The following is a 22,342-nucleotide window of genomic DNA, read 5'->3' as shown; positions in this document are numbered from 1 at the left end:
CTTTGTGGAAAAACAAAACATGATGTTGACTGATGTGGTCACTGACACTCAACACTCACTCCTATGCTGGGGCAGAAGCTAGGAAGCCCCGCTTGTTTTAACGAGTTTCTCACTGTCCTGACTGGCCAAGGAGATGCCTCTCCAGGTAACCCGGAACAGATGCGCCTGGTGTGGGCTCTTGGAATGACGCCCACCCACCACGCGTCCCCGTGGTCCTGAATCCTCTGCACACCGAGAACCCTTCAATTAAAAAAAGAAGAACGAACGAAGGAAAAAAAGAAAGAAAAAAAGTTTAAAAACAAACAAGCAAATGCTCTCTGTGGCACGGCAGCTAGTGAACGCACAGAGAGCCTGCTGTCTCCCAGCAGCGTACTCACAGGGCGCGCCCCCAGTCGTGCCCAGACGGCACACCGGGCAGGGGTCCCGGGAAACCTCCTTCAGTCTGTAGATCGCAGAGCCCACAACAAAGGCAAGTGCAGGGCCCTTCGGCTTGGGTGCTCTTCGCTTCCTGTTTATTCCACCGTGAGGGTCAAAGAGAAATTCAACACACGCCTGCTTCCTCCCGGCCCGGAGACCCAGCCTAAGTGTAACAGCAGCCGCCCCAGACAATCGACTTTGCCAGCCAATGCCAGGAGCCCCGGGCAGCCCGCGGCAGACGTCAAAGCGCGGGGGCGGGGAGGGGGGACCCGGGGAGACGGTCTGAGGTCTGGGAAGCCTGGAGCCTTAGCTCCGGGGCGCAAGGTGCAGGGGGAGCCTGCGGTGCCGACTCGGGGCCGCTCCCGCGCTGCCTTCTCGCTGCTGACTTCCAGCCCCCCAAGCCTGCGGTAGCTCTCACGCAGGCCTGGGAGTGTCGCCGCTTGGGACAGGCACCCTTGCGCCCACCGGGGCTCTGGGTGCTGCAGGATGAAGCAGCTACAGCGGGACACTCTAGAGCACCGGGTCCCGGTCGGTGGGCAAGACTCCAGCCTACCGAGCGCTCGGAGGATGGGCAGGCGCCCGGGCAGCCCTCCGCGCCCACCCGCAACGCAACCTCACAGACCTGGTGCGCGGGGTCTCGGGGACCCGGGGACTGGAAGAGCACTAGCCGCCGGCGCAGTCTGGCGGGCATCCCGGCCCGTTCCCCGCCCCCCTCCCCCGCCCGCCCGCCCGCCCGCCCCAGCTCAGAGGTGAACTCCGGCCAGACGCCAAGACCGCGGCGGGCGGCACTCACCTGCCGCAGCCCCTGGATGGGCGAGCGGGACCGCCCACCGTGCAGTTCGGCCACCGGCCCTGCGGGCTGCGGGGGAGGGGCAGCGCTCCGGGTGGCGCGACTCGGCGCGGCGTAGCTCTTTAAGAGGGACCTGCCACCGGGCTCTCGGAGCTCCCCGCCCCCCTTTCGCCTTCTCAGGACTTGCAGCCTGTCTGGCGGCCGCCGCAGCTCCTCCCCGGCTCGCTGGGGATCCCCGCCGGCTGACGGGAGGAAGGGAGGGAGGGGGAGCGCCGGTGCTGTCGGGCTGGGGCCCGCGTCCCGCCACCGCGCCGAGGCCAGGTCTGTCTCAACTCAGCCTCGGCCGCTCCTCCCCCGGCTCTGCGGCGAGGACCCGGCGTGCGGCCAGACGGCGGGGGCGGGGGGCGCCGCCGAGGGATGCGGCCCCGCCCAGGTGCACACACTCCCACCCCCAGGCTGCGGGTCCCGAGCTCCCGGGAGGAGAGAGGGGAGGTCGCAGCACACCCGGGACCCTGAGCCCTGTAAAGAGCCTGGAGCTAGGGCGCGAGACAAGCGCTCGCTGCGGGTAGGGTAGGCCACGGGAGGTTTGAGGAGTGGGTGGGCTGCCTCCCGGGCTGTGAAAGCACACCGGCAGCAAAACTTGACCCTCTGCTCTCAGGCACATAGTAGGACCACAGGACAGCGAGTGGGAAGGGTTAAACTTCTGGGGGGAGCCCCCTCCTCCAGATTGGAGAGAATCCTCTGGACTCCCCTAGTATCCTGCCCTCTTCTGGGAAATGGGTCTGGATTGGACAGTGGAGTGGATGGATTCTGTCTCCCGGAGCTATGACCCTTTGCCCTTGAAGAAAGACCTCCAAGTCCCACGAAAGTCCTGGACAGGACCTCCAGTAAATGCAGACAATAAATAGGTCATCGGTTCTCCGGAAGTACGAGCACAGACTCTTGTCTACCCAACCATGTTTGATGGAGATTGATTGCCGCCACTGCCAATTTTATTGCAGTCAACACAATCAGAGAGTTGGGTCCCTCTCTGCCGAAACTAGCCTCCCAGCAGACGTCAAGATACGTGAACCCAAGTTTCAGGTTTGACTCAACAGAGATGGAAATTATTAAAGGGGTAACAGTTTTCAACGCCCCCCCATTCCCAGCTCATACTTTTATGATACGAGAGGAATGAATATTTTGAAACGTGCAGTTATCAGTAACTTTTCCGCTAGTGGAATATTATCTTCATTCAGTTTTTCTCAAGTCGTCAGTTCTTCTCAGCCATCGCAGCGCCCCATGTTTGTAGGTGATCCGCCACATTGCAGAAGCATGTGATAAGCGTTTCTCACAGATTGCCTTTACTTAACCCTCACGATAAGAGCGAGCGGTTCTTCACTTTACAGATGATGACGTTGAGGCTGTGAAACATTTAGTGCTGTGCCCCCATCCACCGAGATAAAGGTTTAGCGTTGCTAAACGGCCCCATCAACACCGGGTGTTGAATCCGCATACTACACTGCCACCTACCTTCGGTCGCTTTAACATCCAGTTCTGTTGAGCTCATCCCGGGCACGACTAAGGCAGCTTGCTCTGCTCCCAGTTGTGAGATGCTCAGATCCCAGCTAAAAGAGGAGCAGTGTAAAGGGGGACGGGGCAGGCGCGGGGCTTGGAACCCTGTGGAACCGACCAAAGGCAACCCAGGTTTGTCTCTCCTTGTAGCACCACACTGCATGCCGCACCCCCAAACCAACTTCACAGTTCCTCATCCCATCAGCCAGCCCTTACCTCCCTCAGCAAATCTAGTCCACATCTTTTACAAAGGTTCTGTGTTTCTGGTCAAACTATGACAGTCTAATGTCGCTGAGTGTCTATCTCCTGTCCTAACTGAAGACTGGATAGAACCCGACTCTCTAAGTATGGTTCTCCTTAAGGGAGGGGGTGTCCCGTTTAAAAAAAAAAAATGGTGAGCTACCTGAACAGATGCTTAACAACGAGGAGTTCTAAATGGCCAGTAAGCGTGTGAACACATGTTCAACTTTCATGGAACCCGTGCAGAAGGTGCTCACTAAAATAGACAAGTTTTCAAAACCTGACCTTTCTACATGTTAGATAGATTGAGGGCCATCGGAATGTACATACCAGGCACTTCCTCTTCCAGGGTGGTTCAAGAGAAACGAACACAAGAGGACCAAGACAACACAAGAACTGGGAACTTTTTGCCAAACTGGTTTGTTAAAATGCAAAAGGAAGCCTGAAAACGACCCACCGTCCTAAGTGCATGGGGGATAAGTAGGTCGAGGCACATTCATATAAGCAAGGATTAAGTGCAGCTTAATTCAGAGCCACTGATAGACACAACACGGATAAATGTCCCAAGTATTTACTTACTCACAGAAGACAGGCCAAAAACATAATACTTGTGATTTGATTTTTATTTGGATGATGTTCCAAAGTGTAAGAAGATAATAGTTGGTGAGAGGGGCTAAAACACTGGGGGCGGGGTTGGGGATTTAGCTCAGTGGTAGAGTGCTTGCCTAGCAAGCACAAGGCCCTGGGTTTGGTCCCCAGCTCCGAAAAAAAAGGAAAGAAAAAAAGAAAAAAAACTGGGGACTGGGGAGAACAGCAGAAAGAACGATGCACGCTGCTATGGTTTGGACATGAAGTATCCATGAAGGTTCATTTGTTAAAAGCTTGGTCTTTAGCTCAAGACACAAATGGGAAACAGTTTTAAGAGGTAGGGCCTAGGGGGAAGTTAGAGCATTGGAGGCCCGCCCTTGAAGGGATATTGAGCCCTTGGCCTCTTCCGATCACTCTCTGCCAATGGTTCTCAGCCTGTGGATGGAGATCCCTCTGAAGATCCCATATCAGATATCCTGCATATCAGATATTTATGTTACAATTCATAACAGTAACAAAATTACAGTTACAAAGTGGCAGTGAAATAATTTTATGGTTGTGGGGAAGGGGGTCACCACAACAGTCAGAAGTGTGATAAAGGGTTGCAGAGTTGGGAAGGTTGGGAGCCACGGCTCTTTGCTTCCTGGTCTCCTCTACCACTTGCTACCATATGATACACTGTGTCAGCAAGGCGAAAAGCAGCAGTTACAGCAAATAGCCTCGAAACTCTGAACCCTGGAGGTAGAAATAACCTCCTTTCCAACCGATTTTCTCAACTTTGTCATCAAAGAAATAAAAAGCTAGCACAAGCGCCCTATTCTACCCCCAAATACCTGACACCCAGCCCTCTTGCCACAAAGAAAGGTATGGACTCATTTGCATGGTGTGAATGAACGCTGGTGCTGCTAATAGGTTATGCTCACGTGCCGATACAAGGCATCCCTCATAACGTCCAAGTCTCCTCCCCGTGACCATGCCAACACCACGTGACTGAGCCTGCCCCTTGCGGTTCCCTTGGAAGCTTCACTGGATTTTCCTTCTACCTGGTTGTAGCAGGAACAGCAGGGCCGTCTCTATGTAAATAGCGGTCATTTACTGCAGGAGGACCTAATTGAGGACTGCCTGAGAGACCAAGGATTGCCGGTGCAGACAATGCCAGCCAATCAGGGACTGCTGTTTAGAAGAGCTGCTTTCTTGGGACCAGTGGGGTGAGGGTGGAGGATATTAAAGGAGCTTACGGCCATGTTCTGTGAGCTTGCTGCAGCGTTTCTCACCTGCTCGCAGAGTCTGTGTCATTGACTCCGAGCCACCTCACCTCCAGCCCCCAGGGCGGGTAGAGTCAGGCGTCGAGTAGCAAGAAGATGTAAGTCTAAGGTCTGTGTCACAGCCTCCGTCCTCCGGGTTCCCCTGATCTGTCTGCTTCATGACACAAAACTCAAGAACCATGTGTTTAGTTTAATTTTGAATTAAAAGTTAATCATCAGTTAATATGTCTTTTAGGGGGGTTGGGGATTTAGCTCAGTGGTAGAGCGCTTGCCTAGCAAGCGCAACGCCCTGGGTTCTGTCCTCAGCTCTGGAAAAAAAAAAAAAAAAAGACCAAAAAAAAAAAATGTCAGTTAGGATAAATATGTGAAGTAAAAAGCAAAAAGCGTCTACCATAGCAAATATATCCGTGTTACTCGGATGTATGTATAGGCTGAGCATCATAGTTTACTAGTATAGTAGTGCTATTCGTGAGAACAAAGGCCTCATGTCCTGGCCACTTCTGCAATGTCTCTTCCTCTTAACATTGATAACGGTGGGAATTAAAAGCCCATGTAAATTCAGAGACACATAGTACCGAACCAGAACACTGACATGTGTTTGTATTATCATAGCTTTTACTAGAATTCTAGCTACAACAGTCTATCAGATAGATAGATAGATAGATAGAGAGAGAGAGAGAGAGAGAGAGAGAGAGAGACAGACAGACAGACAGACAGACGGATGTACACTAATATCTTAGGGTTTTATCACTGTGAAGAGACACCATGACCAAGGCAACTCTTACAAAGGCAAATATTTAATTGAAGCTGGCTTACAGTTTCCGAGGCTCAGTCCATTATCATCATGGAGGGAAGCATGGCATCCTGCAGGCAGACATGGTACTGATTTTCATGTAGAACCATGAGCCAAGAGTTCTACACATTGATCCATAGGCAGCCAGGAGATTTTCATCCACACTGGATGGAGTCTGAGCCTACGACAGCTCAGAGCCCACCTACACAGAGGCATACTGCCTCCAACATGGCCACACCGCCTCCAACATGGCCATGCTGCCTCCAAAAGGCCACACATTTTTACTTTTCTGGGTATCCTCAAACACTCCTCCAAGATTTTGCAGATCAGGGAGAAAAGGTCTCGGGCTGTTTTCTTCCTCCCATTCCAAAAGCTTTGCATCTAAGGTTTCAGAGTACAAAACATGTTGTCAGTTTGGACGGAGACAAGAAAAGAGAAACTACAGGAATGTGTTTTGTGAAGTCAGCGAGGCCACACAGTCCTGGGTGAACACCGAATGATACTAGTCCTGTGCCTACACACACTTTTATGTGTAAGTAGAGCTGGCACAAGGAACAGGAGCCTAGCTAGTAACCACATTACTACATATGTCTTTGAGATACCTGAATTACTCTTCTGAGTCTTTAAACAGCTGGCTGGTAGGAAGCCAGAGAGTCACAAAGTAACAGTTATTGAAAGCAAAGTCGTTCTTCTGGGTAGCCTTTGAAGACCAAGGGCAACCCGTGGGCAGGAAGGAGGGCAGCCTGTGGGATCTAGGAGAAAACTTAGGTGTCATCTAGTGGATATCACACTGATGGCTCAAAAGGAACCTCACCCATGTGAGCCTTGAGATCTGGGCCTCCAAGAAGACCCTGGCTCAGGTAGGTACCTTGATTGCAGCCTAAGGTGAAACACTGAGCAGATAATCAAGCCAGGCCAGACTTCTACAAGGCCAGGAGCTCATGCATGGTTAACATTCTCTTGAGTCACTGACCTAGTGGCAACTTGTTACTCAGCAATAAAGACCAATATAAGTTAGCATATAAAAGTATTATCCAGACAAATGTTTTTGTTCTGCCTGCTTGATATCCTATGCCTCCCTCCATCCCTCCTCCTAATCATTTCCCAAAAGGAAAAGGAAAATAAGGTAAAGCCCCAAACATGTAGCCTACAAGATGTCAGCTATAAAGACCAATTGCTATCGATTCTCAGAGCCCGGGCCCTCTTCTGCTGATGAGAGGAGATTGATTTATTTGTAGTGAGACGTAGACCCTAGTGGCAGAAAACACCTAAGAAAGCTCACCGTTCTATTTGAGACCTCATGATGTTAAGCTTTCTGTTACCATAACAAAACCTCTGAGATAATCAAGTTAACAAGACAGAAGGTTTCTCTTGACTCACATTTTTATAGAAGTCCCATGATCATTTAACCTGGTGTTTCTAGGCTGATCCAAGACAACAAACACACCGTGACAGGAATTTGTGGCAGAATACTTTGTTCATGTCATGACAGATAGGAGGCAAAGAGTTGGGGAGAGACACTGGCATTTCACAAAGCCTCAGTGGTGTGTGCACCCGCAAATGTGCACGCACACACACACACAATTTCTTACCTTTTACAGGTTCCATCACTTGCCAATGGCAGCAATCTTGACAGGCCACCAAAAAACATTCCAGGTTCTAACTCTAACAGCACCTACAATAAAGGAGAACCTCAACTCTGTCAGGAACTAAACGTGTAGATACAGGTACATTACGTCTGCTTGAGGCTCGTAGCAACTAGAGTTTAAGCAAACCCCTTCAATTCACAGAGCCACTGAAAGAAAAATAAATACATTTAAAAGCAAGGCCAATTTTTGGGGGGTTCATTTTTTGTTTTGTTTCTCAAGACAGGGCTGTAATAGCCCTGGCCATCCTAAAATTCATTTTGTAGACCAGGCTGGCCTTGAACTCACAGAGATCCTCGAGCCTGGGATTAGAGGTGTGTGCCACCACTGCCTGGCTCTGTAAGGTCAAATCTTGTCCAGGCCAGAATTGTTAAGTAGGCAGTTTGTTCTCAGCTGGCACAATTAAAGCACAAGCTAACATCTCTGCACTTTCATGAGTTTCGGGACTCCCAGGGGATGGTCCGTAAGCGGAAGCCAGTCTCAGAAAGGTCTGCAAGTACATTCTTATCCAGTGGGTTTTCAGCTTCCTCAAACACCTTTCCAAGAACAGCCCTGGCCACTAGGGAGCCTTATTGAGCTTGGGAAGTTTGGTCAGACATTGAGCACGGTTTTGGAGTGGTTTCCAGAACTTGGCTTGCTGCTTTGTATAGGCAGAGAAACCGCGGTCTTCTGTCACTTGGGTCCCTCAGCTTCTCCAAGTCAGCCAGCCATGGCTTTGCCAGCCTCTCTCCACGAACCTCCATCTCTGGACTCTTACCTTTGTCCTCTGAACACTTGCAGCTGACCAGCCCCCTCCTTATGTCATGGCCTGCAAAATTGGCACAATGTCATGACCAGGTGCGACTCTATAAGATGTCAGTGTCTTCGTGGACATGGCAGCTTTGTGCAAACACATCTCAGCAGTCAACCTCAGCCTCCAACCACTGATAGCCCAAAGGCCATCTTTAGGATTCTTTTGTTTACAAAAAAACCAAGGCACAGGGCTGGCAAGATGGCTCAACGGGTAACTGCCACATAGGACCAGTGGTCCAAGTTACTTCCTAGAACCCACATAAAGGTAGAAGGAAGGAAGCACTTCCGCAAAGTTGTCCTCTGACCTCCACGTGTTTGCTACAGCGTTCGAGCACTTCCACAATGATAATTGATTAATTAACTTAAAGAAAACATTAGTTTTTAAAATGTCAAGGTACCCTTAAACTGAGGCTGAAAGGGAATCTGTTGGCTCTGGCTCTGGTGCGCTCTCTCTCTCTCTCTCTCTCTCTCTCTGTGTGTGTGTGTGTGTGTGTGTGTGTGTGTGTGTGTGTGTGTGTGAATTTCAAGGTGCTAGCTGAGACTTCAAATAGGTCTGAGGTTTTCTTGTGATTGGTGTATGTGTGCCCATGCATGTTTATATGTATGTGGTATATGTGTTGTGTGCAGTGTGTGTGTAGTGTGATGCGTGTATATGGTATGTGATGTATGGTGTGTGTGGTTGTGGTAATGTATGTGTTTGTGTGTGTGTGTATGTGTGTGTGTGTGGTGTGTAGTGTATGCATGTGTGTGGTGTATGATGTGTGTAGAATGTGTGTGTGGTGTGGTGTATGTGGTATGTGGTGGGGTGTGTGTGTATGGTGTGATGTGTATGTGCTGTGCGATGTACAGTGTGTGATTGTTGTAGTGTGTGTGTTTACATGTGTGTATGTGTGTGGTATATGGTATATGTATAGTATGTATATGTGTGTGGTGTATGGTGTGTATAGAGTGTGTGTGTATGTGTGTGGTGTGTGTGTGGTTGTGGTGAGGTATGTGTATGTGTGTATGGTATGGTGTGTGTGATATGTGGTGTGTGTGGTATATCATATGTGTGATGTGTGTGGTGTGTGGTTGTGATGGTGTGTGCGTGTGTGATGTGTGGTTGTGGTGGTGTGTGTGTTTGTGTGTGGTTGTGGTAGAGTATGTATATGTGTGTGGTGTGTGGTTGTGGTGGTGTGTGTGTGTTTGTGTGTATGTGGTTGTGGTGGTGTGGTATGTGTATGTGTGTATGTGTGTGTGTGGTTGTAGTGGTGTGTGTGTGTGGTTGTGTGTGTGTGAGGTTGTGTGTGTGTGTGGTTGTGGTGGTGTGTGTGTGGTTGTGTGTTGTGTGGTTGTGGTAGTATGTGTGTGGTTGTGTGTGTGTGGTTGTGGTGGTATGTGTGTGTGGTTGTGTGTGGTGTGTGGTTGTGGTGATGTGGTATGTGCATGTGTGTTTGTGTGTGTGGTTGTGGTGGTGTGTGTGTGGTTGTGGTGGTGTGTGTGTGGTTGTTGTGGTGTGTGTGTGGTTGTGGTGGTGTGTGTGTGTGTTTGTGTGTAGTGTGTGGTTGTGATGGTATGTGTATGTGGTGTGTGTGTGTGTGTGTGTGTGTGTGTGTGTGTACAAGAGGCTACTCTCAGGTGTTTCTCAGGTACCACTTTTCTGTTATTGTTGCTTTGTTTTTGTTTTATTTCGTTTCTTGAGACAGTGTTCTAGATTGTATACAAACACTCTAGAACTGGCCTAGAATTTTCCAAGGCCCCCATCTGTCTCCACGTCCCCAAGGCTGGCACTGTAAGCACATGCACAAGGTCTGACCTTTCTGTATAAGTTCAGGCAATCCAACCCAGGTTCCTTGTTTGCACAGCAAGCTCTTTGCCCAGCCCCTATAGCCAGGTGTTAAGGGAAGGTTCCACCTCTATCCTCCTTGGCCATCCACACTGGGTTTGATTCTCAGCTTGGACCTCCCCATGGGTTCCTCCAGTTGCTCTAGTCTCCTCCCTGCAGACAGAGTGGCATATCTGATGAATAACCACTTTTTTCCTAAGAAGCCTGGTGGGAAGGTTGTGGGAGAATTCTAACCTGGAAGGGAATCCCACGTTTACCTAAGATCTAACCACCAAGATCTAACCACACATATCACACCCACCACACACCACACACACGCGCGCGCACACACACACACATACCACACACCACACACACACACATACCATACACCACACACCCATACACACACACCACACACACATACACACACATCACACACCACACCACACACACACACATCACACACCACACCACACACACACACACACACACACACACACACACACACACATTCTATACACAGCACCAAGGCAGGAAGTAGGAGCTGTAATGGATCAGGGCCAATTCTTTTCTGACCCTTGCCTAGCCCGTTCCTGGAAGAAGAAAACAAGAGAAGGCAGTTGGAATGCTGGTTAGGAAGGGCAAAGGCTACTCCCGGTGCACCTGCCCTGTTCAAAGCTTGACCTCCCAGGTGCCCACCGTAGGCATAGAATCAACACCACCCAAAGCCTATCCCAGAGAAAGAGCAGCCTCGCCACAGAGATGTATCCACTCAATATACTAAAGGACACATTTTATCAAAGCATCAAGAATTCTTTGACACAATTTCTAAAACAGAGCCCCCGGCCTGTTCTGCTGATGCATCAATCCATGGTTAACTGTTTCTTCCCTGTAATTAGGCACACACAAATATTTGTTTAAAATGCCTTACATTGGATAATTTATAGCCACAGAAATTTGTTGGCCACAGTCCTAGAGACTGAGAAGCCTAATAGCAAGGGGCTGGTAAGCCAGGCATCTGGTGAATTCCTTCCCTGTTTCAAAGCTCATGCCATCTTGGTGCATCTTCACTCCTAGAGAGCCAAGGGCACTCCCACAAACTCTTTCATAAGAGTCTAAACCTATCAGGACACCAGAAGCCTTAGGACTTAATCAGTTTTTTAACTGGACTTCCTTAAAGTGGGTTCTCACAAAGAACACACATGACACTTGCCACACCACCCTGACCATCCCAATCTCACCAGCTCAGAAGCAAGGCGGAGCCTGGTTGATAGCAGGACAGTGGGATCCAGAGTCCTGCATTTGCTCAATTTTTGCCTCTCCACAAAGGTCAGGAATTCTTGTAAAATCATTGCTGCTACATGAAGGGTAGTGACAATCAAGATGAACTTAGTATATCCATGATTCTAACCAATCTGTACACCAGAAATGAATATGTCCATTTTAACACACTGGCACCCACTAAGCCCATAAGAAATTATGAACCTGGGCTGGAGAGATGGCTTAGCAGGTAAAGGGCTCTTCCAGAAGTCCTGAGTTCAATTCCAAGAAACCACATGGTGGCTCACAACCATTTGTAATGGGAATCTGATGCCCTTTTCTGGTGTGTCTGAAAACAGCTACAGTGAACTCATACATACAATAAATAAATCTTTAAAAAAAAAAGACTAAAAGAATTATGAACCCATACTTAATTCCAAATGAGAGTTAACATTTTTTACTAAACCAATATCAGCAACCTCCAAGTTATATAAACAACATAAAAATAATTAAGGTAATCTTGAAATATAGTCAGTATTTGTGCCCTTGTAAAATTTGAGGGGGAAACGACACTGTGGGACAAAGTGACCCCAAGACTAAAGGAAAGACACATGTACAAACGGTAACCAAAGGAAACTTGTATAAACAACTTTTGAAACGAAACTGCTCCTACCATATGATCCTGCGTCGTCTTCTCCGAATTTACCCAGAGCAACCGAGTGTTTACAGAAGCTTTATTCGTTAATTGCGAAAACCTGGACGCAGCCAGGATGTACTTCACAGGTAAACGGGATCTAAACTATATCGCATGAGACAACGGAATACACAGATGGAGAGAGAAGCCCACATCACTAAGGGAACGGATGGACTCTGGAAGGCTGTCCGTGCAACTCCAATTATGACATTCCAGTAAAGGTGCAGCTATGAAGACAGCGAGAGATGCCCAGGGGAGAAAATACGGTGAATGCCAGAGGTCGGGGCACGGGAGGGCTGAATGGGCACAACTCAGGTTTGTGGGCACAAATTGAAATACAATTCTAAGAGACAGAAGCTCCTAGATCCGCGTGGATGCTGTATGACTGTAGATAAGAGTCCATGTGGTAAAAGAACGCGGACCTGTCAGAAGGTTGCAATGGAATGCAGGCATGCGCAGGGCCGTGGGGTGAAGCAATCCGTTTTGGAACCCCCCCAACTGGCCTCAGAAAATGACCCTGTCCTGCCAGCATGAGGGTGTGCTAATGAGAGAAGACAGACCCCTGATCACCCCACAGTGCAGTTCACTGGGCAACAAAGACCAATGCAGGCTTACATCCAAAACTTCCGGGGCCCACTGTTCCTTATAATTTTTTAAATAATGAAATGTGCTGTGAAATAAACACATAATAGCACCTGTATAACCGGCGAGTCAAAACAAGACTGATACTGCGCCTCGTGTTCTTGTTTTTATTGTTTTTAACTACCTGCGTGAGCCTGTTTGTGCGCATGCGTGCAGTAGCAAGCCAAACCAGAGCACCAGAAATCCTGGAGCTGGAGTTACTTGAACACGGAGAAAACAACTTGGGTCCTCTGCAGAAGCAGTGTGCACCCTTAACCATTGAACGTCTCTATAGTCCCTAATTTTTCTTTTGAAAATAAGTTTTTTTTTGAGCCAGGCACGGTGACACACATCCTTAATACCACAACTCGGAAGGCAGAGGCAGGCAGATCTCTGTGAGTTCAAGGCTACCCTGACCCATGTAGTGAGTTCCAGGACTGCCAAAACTATGTAGAGAGACCCTGTTTCAAGGGAGGGCGGAGAGCGAGGGGGAATGGGCACCTGGACCGACGGCTCAGCACTTAAGGGCACTGGCTATGATTCCAGATGACTTGGGTTCAACTCCCAGCACCCATGTGACAGCTCAAAATTATCAGTAACTCCAGTTCTAGGGGATCCAATGCTCCCTTCTGGACTCTGCATGTGGCCCAAAAAGATGGCTACCATGCCTGGTACTGGACACCTAGCTAACTAATCATTGTTAGTGGAATCATGATTGTGGAAGGAGAATCTAGATCCATATCTTACTGAACTTTAACAAATATCTATAAACATTCTTTTCCTTATGCCCACAGGTAAGTGTGGGCTTCACCCCTCATCAAGGAAACTTCTCTTTATGACACTACAGAGTTGTATGCCCAGCTCTAAAAGATAGATCTACAAAACATCTCCACCACACCTAAGGCTCAGGGAACATTGTGGAAGAGGGGGTGGAAAGACTAAGAGTCACAGGACCAGGGAGTTTGCTGTGAGATTGTGTCGCCTAGTAACATCAGAAGCCACACCCGTAAAGTCTCGCCGACATGACCAAGATTAAAATATGCTTTCTTTCATCCCGCACTAGTGGCAGAACCGAAGTGCCCCCATGACATCTGTTTGATATGTTCATCTCAGTCAGCAAAGCGTCTCACCCACTTTGCATCCCATATCACACTGCCGATGGCTACTCTCTGAGCCTGACAACAATCTCTCTGCCCGTCTAGTTCCCAAGGCCGGTTGCCACCATGCCAGACATACACATCCCAATTCTGTGGCAGCCCAATGTCTCCAACCACCAGGCACTCTCTTGAACTCAAATAAATCGCCACATGAAAGAACACAAAACACAATGATCTCTGATCCAACTGATAAGATATAATTTGCCCACCTAAGATACAGTTGGCTCATCTAGATTCACAAGATCCTGTACACATCTGTCCCTTAAAAATGTTCATAACAGGGGCTCGAGACCCCTTATGAACAACAATGCCAAGCAACCAGAGCTTCCAGGGACTAAGCCACTACCTAAAGACTATACATGGACTGACCCTGGACTCTGACCTCATAGGTAGCAATGAATATCCTAGTAAGAGCACCAGTGGAAGGGGAAGCCCTGGGTCCTGCCAAGACTGAACCCCCAGTGAATGTGATTGTTGGGGGGAGGGCGGTAATGGGGAGAGGATGGGGAGGGGAACACCTATAGAAAAGGGGAGGGGGAGGGATTAGGGGGATGTTGGCCCGGAAACCGGGAAAGGGAATAACACTCGAAATGTAAATAAGAAATACTCAAGTTAATAAAAAAAATCACATGACTTAACATGGCGCCGGCCTCCTCTTACTTAGAAAATAAAAACTTTCTCTCAAAAAAAAAATGTTCATAACCACCTGTAAATGTGCAGAGAGGAATCTGCTTCCATGTTCTCTCAGCTGCTCTCTTCCTCTCTCCTCCCTCGCTCCAATCTCTTCCTCCTTTCTAAAACTTTTCTCCCGCCCATCCTTCCTTCTCGTCCAATGACAGGCCTCGTTCTATCTCATACCTGCCTTCACCTGCCTAATGACATCATCCTACATGACTGTCCAAATGAGAGCTGAAGAAGCATGACACCAATGGTCATGCCACACCACACAGGGAAGAGCCCATGAGGTCTCAGCCCTGCACGCAGGACTCCAGGCCACTGAGAAAAGCTGAGAGGGAGAGAGGTGTCCCTGCCCAGGGAAGAGCACACTGGTTGGTTGTTCGGTGCCAAATAATCAGCCCTGAAACCATATATACAAGTAGCCTAGCCTACATACAAGCAACTCAACAGGTTATATTCAGAGATATATGTGTACGTACAATCACATGCGTGCAAGCGATCATGAGCGATGAAAATAAGCCCCGAGTCTGAAGGAGAGTGGGAGGACACGTGAGAGGGTTTGGAAGGAAGGAAGGGAAGGGGGAAATGTTGTCATTGAAAGACAATCTCAACTGGAAAATATCATCCTGAGTGAGGTAACCCAATCACAGAAAAACACACATGGTATGCACTCATTGATAAGTGGCTATTAGCCCAAATGCTTGAATTACCCTAGATGCACAGAACACATGAAACTCAAGAGGGATGACCAAAATGTGAATGCTTCACTCCTTGTTTAAAAGGGGAACAAGAATACCCTTGGCAGGGAATAGAGAGGCACAGTGTAGAACAGAGGCAGAAGGAACACCCATTCAGAGCCTGCCCCACATGTGGCCCATACATATACAGCCACCAAACTAGATAAGATGGATGAAGCAAAGAAGTGCAGGCCGACAGGAACCGGATGTAGATCTCTCCTGAGAGACACAGCCAGAATACAGCAAATACATAGGCAAATGCCAGCAGCAAACCACTGAACTGAGAACGGGACCCCCGTTGAAGGAATCAGAGAAAGGACTGAAAGAGCTTGAAGGGGCTTGAGACCCCATATGAACAACAATGCCAAGCAACCAGAGCTTCCAGGGACTAAGCCACTATCCAAAGACTATACATGGACTGATCCTGGACTCCAACCTCATAGGTAGCAATGAATAGCCTAGTAAGAGCACCAGTGGAAGGGGAAGCCCTGGGTCCTGCCAAGACTGAACCCCTGATTGTTGGGGGGAGGGCAGTAATGGGGGAAGGATGGAGATAGGAATACCCAAATAGAAGGGGAGTGGGAGGGGTTAGGGGGATGTTGGCCGGGAAACTGGGAAAGGGAATAGCAATCGAAATGTAAATAAGAAATACTCAAGTTAATAAAGATAAAAAAAAAAGAAAGACAATCTCAAAAATAAACAACACAAAAATGTACTTGACACGAAAAAATAATAAGATAATTTTTTTTAAAAATTGAAAGAATTTAAATTCGAGACAGAGGAAACTTCAAGAGCAGCTGAAATCTTTCTTTGCAGAGAAGCATGGGCACGCAAGTTGTGTGCACTGGTCTCTCATTGCACATTTCCTCACCCAGGAACAGTCTGAAATGTGGCTTTGTACTTTAGCTTAGGCAAATGGTATCATACAGTACATGTTGGTCACACCTTGCTCTGTGCACTCACTAGAACATGTCTGAGATAGTTTCCACTGAGGGATGAAGTGTGTCCTTCTAATTACTGAGGAGAGCCGCAGGCCGTTTCAGGTAGCCCTCTACTAGAACAGCAACAAATATTCAAATAGCCCTTGCCAGGCACCACTCTCAAGTGGCCTAGAGCACCTTCTTCTGCTCCTCCTGACTCCACACCCAGAATGCTGGGATCAGTGGTGTGTGTCTCAAGAAACAGACAGATGCATTCTTGTCTTTGCACAACGTCAGAATTTACTGAAAGGCAGTAAGTTCACAGGTACGGCAAACTTTAAATTCTTAACGTTTCATGTGTCACTGGTGTTTTACCTGCATGTGTTTCTATGTACCACCTGTGTACCTAGTGTCTGCAGAGGCCAGAAAGGGCCACCAGAGTTGGGAGTCCCATGCCAGTGGTCCTAACCACTGAGGCATGTTTCCAGCCCCATGATAAGACTTTAATATGCCTGTGTGCCCTAAGGTCTCAACTCACCCTAATGAATCTATAAGACAGCACAGACTTTCTCCTCACACAGACAGTAACCTTCACTTACCCACCAGATGCACAATCTCTCTTCATCCGCGGAATGAAGAAGAAAGCTTCTAGAAACAGAAAGACCAGAGTGACTCAGAGCAGACACAGCGTCCTCTCAACAGTGAGCCACATCTGGTTCATGCAGTGCTGGGAACCCAGCCAGGCCCCCATGCATGCTAGACAGGCATTCACCAACTGAGCCTACCCCTGTGTACAGCCCTATGATGTATAACCTGCTATGATACGTGTGAGAAAACAAGTCGCAGAGAAGTTAAGTAAATCTCTCAAGGGCACAGACCCAGTATTTGAATCAATGTTATCTTTTAAACAATTATACTATGCTAAAGAAGTTTTTCCCAGTTTTCCATTATTACCCAGGGTGCCACATGTACACCCTAGAATAGATCCCATTGTGTAAATATGAGTCCCTCTAAGGCAAACAACATAAATGGAACTTCTGGGTGTAAAGTAACTTTCCAGTTAGTATGGCAAGCTGACCAATGGCCCCCTAGAGATAGCCATGTCCTATTCTGCACAACCTGTGGGTGTTATTTTTACTTGCCTATGGAAAGGAATTCAGAAGTTGTTGCTAACTTAGAGACTTTGACATGAGATTAGCCTGGATTATCTGGATGAACCCAGAGTAATCATGAGGGTCATAATAGGAAAAAATGGGAAAATCAGAGTCACACATAACACACACTCACACACACCACACACACACACACACACACACACCACACCACACACACGACACACACATGCCACACACCTCACACACACCACACACACTACACACACACCACACACCATACACATACCACACACACACCACACCACACACACATAGACACACACACACCTCACACCATATACATACCACACACACACCACACACACACATACCACACACCACACACATACACCACACCACACACACCACACACACACACACACACCACACACCACACACACACATACCACACATACACACACACCACACACACACACACCACACACACCACACACACATACCACACATACACACACACCACACACACACAGCACACACACACACACACCACACACCACACACCACACACCACACACCACACACCACACACCACACACACACACCACACACCACACACACACCACACACACACCACACACACACCACACACACACACCACACACCACACACACACCACACACACACCACACACACACCACACACACACACACCACACACCACACACACACCACACACACACCACACACATACACCACACACACACCACACACCACACACACCACACACACACCACACACACACCACACACACACACCACACACCACACACACACCACACACACACCACACACACACCACACACACACCACACACACACACACCACACACCACACACACACCACACACACACCACACACATACACCACACACACACCACACACCACACACACCACACACACACCACACACACACACACCGTGCAATGATGGAAAGCGTGATTTAGGGAGACAAATGGAAGATGCCAGGAGCTAGCTTTGAATATTCAGGTGGAGTCCATGAGCTAAAAAATGAGGGCAGGTTCCTGAAGAATGAAAAACCGGTAGAAAAGAAAGCCTAAGAGAAAACGCTAAACTTGACATGGCAATTGTTAAGTGCTCTGAAGGGTGTGATATTTTACATTATTTGTAAACTAATATATTAGCCTGTTTTCAAGATGCTGGCAGAAAACACTGACTGCAAGGTCAGCGACAAAGGACGACGCATCCCGCAGCAGCAGCAGCAGCGTCAGCATTATCGCAGCAATGCTCTGTCTTCCAGCTTCCACAGAGCAATGGGAAGTGGGCCAGCCGACACCTGCACTCACAGGGGAGGTATTAAAGGAAACAAGTCCTGGACTCAAGGTCTTTGTTCTGGTCATCAAGAAGATGCCTCAGCAGAAGACACCTTTTAAATGTCAAATACACAAATAGTCTTCAAAAAACAACTGCTCCTGAACAAAACCATCACTGACTGACTTGCAAGACACCTTGACATACGAAGGCCAAGGGAGAATCATCTCCAAACATTAGCTTACTCCTTTCTCCCATGCTCTTATGCTGCATATAAATTTCTTAAATCATATGGTCTTGCTGTGTGCTTTTAAGTCCCATATATCTAGTTAATATACATCTCACCTTTCCCCCTTTTATGACACTGTCAAAACTCAAGTTGATACCTGAAGCTTTAGTCCACTGCATTTACCTGGCAACAGTGTCTCACTGTGCGAATGTATCACAATGCCTTCACCCATTCTCCTCTGGCTAACATGAAACAAAAACGAAAAAGCAAAACACAGAGACTGCTCAGTGATTAAGAGAATTTAGAATCAATTCCCAGCACCACATGGAGACTCACAACTAGTTGTAACCTCAGTCCCAGGGGCTCGGACACCCTCTTCTATCCTCCACTAACACTGCACACATGTGGTGGTCAGATATGGATGCAGCCAAAACACTCATACATATAAAATAAAAATGAAGGGGGAAAGCAAAACAAAACATGAATGCAATGAGAATCTTCTTTGTGCCCAACTGTGCCTTGCTAGAATGAGACTTCCATGCCTTAAGATGAGTTCATCCTTAGTTTTAAAAATTTTTATTGACAATTATTATATGTGTGTGAGTGTGTGTGTGTGAGTGTGTGTGTGTTTGTGTGTGTGTGAGAGAGACAGAGAGAGACAGAGAGACAGAGACAGAGAGAGACAGAGAGAGACAGAGAGAGAGAGAGAGAGAGAGAGAGAGAGAGAGAGAGAGAGAGAGAGAGAGCGCTACAATTGTAGAGGAAATTGAATCCAGCAACATAGCTGTTCTGGCAAAGGATCACATCTAAAGATCTGAGCCAGCCAGAATGCCGACAGACCTTGGATTACAGTATGATCTGTCTGGAATACAGACACACTCTTAGTACACACCTTTAATCCCTAACAATGAAAGTAAGGTTAGTTTGTAAAAGGAAAGCCATATTCAAAAAGTGACATCTAATCGAGGGGCAGACGAAGTGATGAATCAGAGAGAGATCTGACAGAATGAGTCACAGATAGGACACACCAAACTCACAAAAGAAAAGCAGAGAAAGAGAGGTTACTTAAGAGGGGGTGGGGTGGGGGTGGAGAGCAGTTTTACCAGAACGGTTTTACAGAGGCAGGTTACAGAGAGAACAAGCTAGACACAGGTGAAGACAGAATAAGCTGGAGAATTAGGAGACAGAAGATTAGATCATATTGCCAATGTTAGTATGAGGCCAGGCAGAGCAGTTCAGTCAGGATCCAAGAGAAGCCAGATTGAATCACTCAGCTTGAAATAGTAGATTGTACAATTATAAGGAGGATAGAAGGTTCCAGGCGTAGACTTAGGGGGTAATTAGAACAGAAAAGGAAATGCTCTAGCTCAACCCAAACCATCTATTCACACAGCTTGGGTGTGGCGCTCATCTCATCACTTCATCTGGGGAAATAGAAGTGTTGTTCTGTGATCTCCACAGTGCCCATGTGGAGATCACAGAACAACTTGTGGGAATCCGTTCCCTTCTTCCATCATGGTTCCGAGGGATTGAACTCTGGTTGTCAGGTTTGCATTTCAAGTGCCTTTACCCAATGAGCATCTCACGGGCCCTCATCCTGCTTTTTTTTTTTTTCAAAGCAAATCTTGATCAAATTAAAATTTTAGCGGCCATCTATATTCAGTGTCAGCCTTTGCTACCAGCAGCCTCATCCTTTTGAATAACATTCTCCTCCTGCCCATCAATTAGGAGAATGTGTAACCTAAGCCAAGGGTTTCATTGTGTGGTTCAAGGTCAGAGGAAGGACTACAAGGCTAGTTTGTTTTGAGAGATGCCTCAAACTAGATTAGTAATTCTAGGTGCCTCCCTTCAGAGTGTACCCAGTGCCCGTTTCTTTCTTTTTTTTTTAAGATTTATTCATTTATTATATATAAGTACACTGAAGCTGTCTTCAGATACACCAGAAGAGGGCATTGGATCCCTTTACAGATGGTTGTGAGCCACCATGTGGTTGCTGGGAATTGAACTCAGGACTTCTGGAAGAGTAGTCGGGTGCTCTTAACCGCTGAGCCATCTCTCCAGCCCCTAGTGCCCATTTCTTACTCTGCCACTGAGATGGTGTCAGAGAAGCCCTTTTCTGTCAATTTTCTGCCCCCACATAATAACTGATTGAGAAAGCAGAGGACAGGACAAATGGACAGAGAGATGGATAAGGACAAAGAAAGGGGAGGAAACCTGGTGGCGATAGCACACACCTTTAATTCCAGTGGTCAGAGGGCAGAGTCAGGCAGAGCCTTGTAAGTTCAAGCCAGCCTGGTCTACAGAGTGAGTCCCAGACAGCTAGGGCTACACAGGGAAATCCTATCCAAAATATTAAAAGGGGAGGGGAGGGGAGGGGAGGGGAGGGAGAGAAAAGAATGAATGAACAAGCCTTCGTTCCCCCCCCCCCTTACATTCTGAGAACAAACTTGGTCAAATAAGCAAGAAAGGTGTCCCTTTGGCAGTATTAGGAAGGCTTTGCTGCCAAAAGTTTCAAAGGATGTAAAGGGATCACGAAACCAGAGTGATTCCAAGGATACCTTCTAAAATAAGAAACCGTGTAGCTTACTTTGCATAAATAAGATCATTACCTCCAGCCACGGCTTTCATTCCCAAGCATCAGCGTCACACAGCTTAACTCCAACTTTAAACCGTTTGAAGCCCATCAGTAAAGGAAAGGTAACTAGATAAGGTGCTATTTAAAAAAAGAAAGAGAGAGAGAGAGAGAGAGAGAGAGAGAGAGAGAGAGAGAGAGAGAGAGAGAGAGAGAGAGGAAGGAAGGAAGGAAGGAAGGAAGGAAGGAAGGAAGGAAGGAAGGAAGAAAGAAAGAAAGGAGTTGTGTGAGGCAATAGTGGACACCCTGGTAGTGACCGTGTGCTTAGCTTCCTGATTAATACATAATTACCTGGCTTAGGACTTGGTGAATAAATAAGCCTTTACTATGCACTCATCTTTGTGAATGACTTAGGTAAGTTTGAGCCACACATGTGGCTTCCAACCACCAAATGCCAGACAATGTGGTTGGAAGTCTGATGCACTTATGGACGAAAACTGTCTGGCCCTGGCCTTTTGGGGTGTTGGTAGGCTTTTAATCACTGCTTCTATTTCACTAGGGTTATAGGTCTGCGGAAAATGCTTATCTGATCTTGATTTAACTTTAGTAAGTGGTGTGTATCCAGAAAATTATCCATTTCTTTTAGGGTTTTTTTTTTTTTTGGTGAAGTATAGTTTTTTAAAGCATGTTCTTATGATTCTCTGGATTTCCTCAGTATCTGTTGTTATGTCTCCCTTTTGACTCTAATTTTGTTAACTTGGAGTTTCTTCTGCCTTTTAATTAATTTGGAAAGGGTTTGTCATTCATATTGAGTTTCTCAAAGAATCAACTCTTCGGTTCATTGGTTCTTTGTATTTTTGCATTGTTTTTCTGTTTGTTTCTATTTCATTGGTTTCAACCTTGCATTTGCTTGTTTTCTGTCATCGACTCCCTTTGGTGAGAGTAAGGTCTTGCTGTCTCCCACTTATCAGTGTGTGAGGGTCAGTATGTGATTTTTAACTGCAGTCATGTTTCTTTTATGAACTTGGGTGTTTGGTGCATACATGTTAAGAACTGCAGTATCCTTTTATTGAATTTTTTTTCCTTGATAAGCACGCGGTATCTTTCCCTACCTCTTCTGATTCCTTTTGCTTTGAAGTC

The 22,342-nt window shown here is 47.4% G+C and overlaps 1 protein-coding gene and 1 pseudogene across 14 annotated transcripts in view; both read right to left on the bottom strand.

The window, feature by feature from the left end:
* Ldlrad4 (low density lipoprotein receptor class A domain containing 4) overlaps positions 1-2,782 on the bottom strand; it is a 329,078-nt gene extending 326,296 nt beyond the window's left edge. For 4 of the 14 annotated variants that reach the window (XM_039097103.2, XM_039097098.2, XM_039097112.2 and 1 more), the window contains exon 1: positions 378-714. The gene's annotated coding sequence lies outside the window, so the exon portion shown is untranslated. Of the gene's footprint in view, positions 1-377; positions 715-1,039; positions 1,119-1,210; positions 1,354-2,719 lie in introns of those variants that run through there. The other 10 variants (XM_039097104.2, XM_039097100.2, XM_063277574.1 and 7 more) reach the window with 7 other exon arrangements.
* Tuba1b-ps3 (tubulin, alpha 1B, pseudogene 3) overlaps positions 659-22,342 on the bottom strand; it is a 35,938-nt pseudogene continuing 14,254 nt past the window's right edge.

The sequence above is a fragment of the Rattus norvegicus genome, chromosome 18, assembly GCF_036323735.1.
Source record: "Rattus norvegicus strain BN/NHsdMcwi chromosome 18, GRCr8, whole genome shotgun sequence".
NCBI classification, from domain to species: Eukaryota; Metazoa; Chordata; class Mammalia; order Rodentia; family Muridae; genus Rattus; species Rattus norvegicus.
Note: the sequence above shows the minus strand (reverse complement) of the source record. Positions and strands in the feature narration are given on the sequence as shown.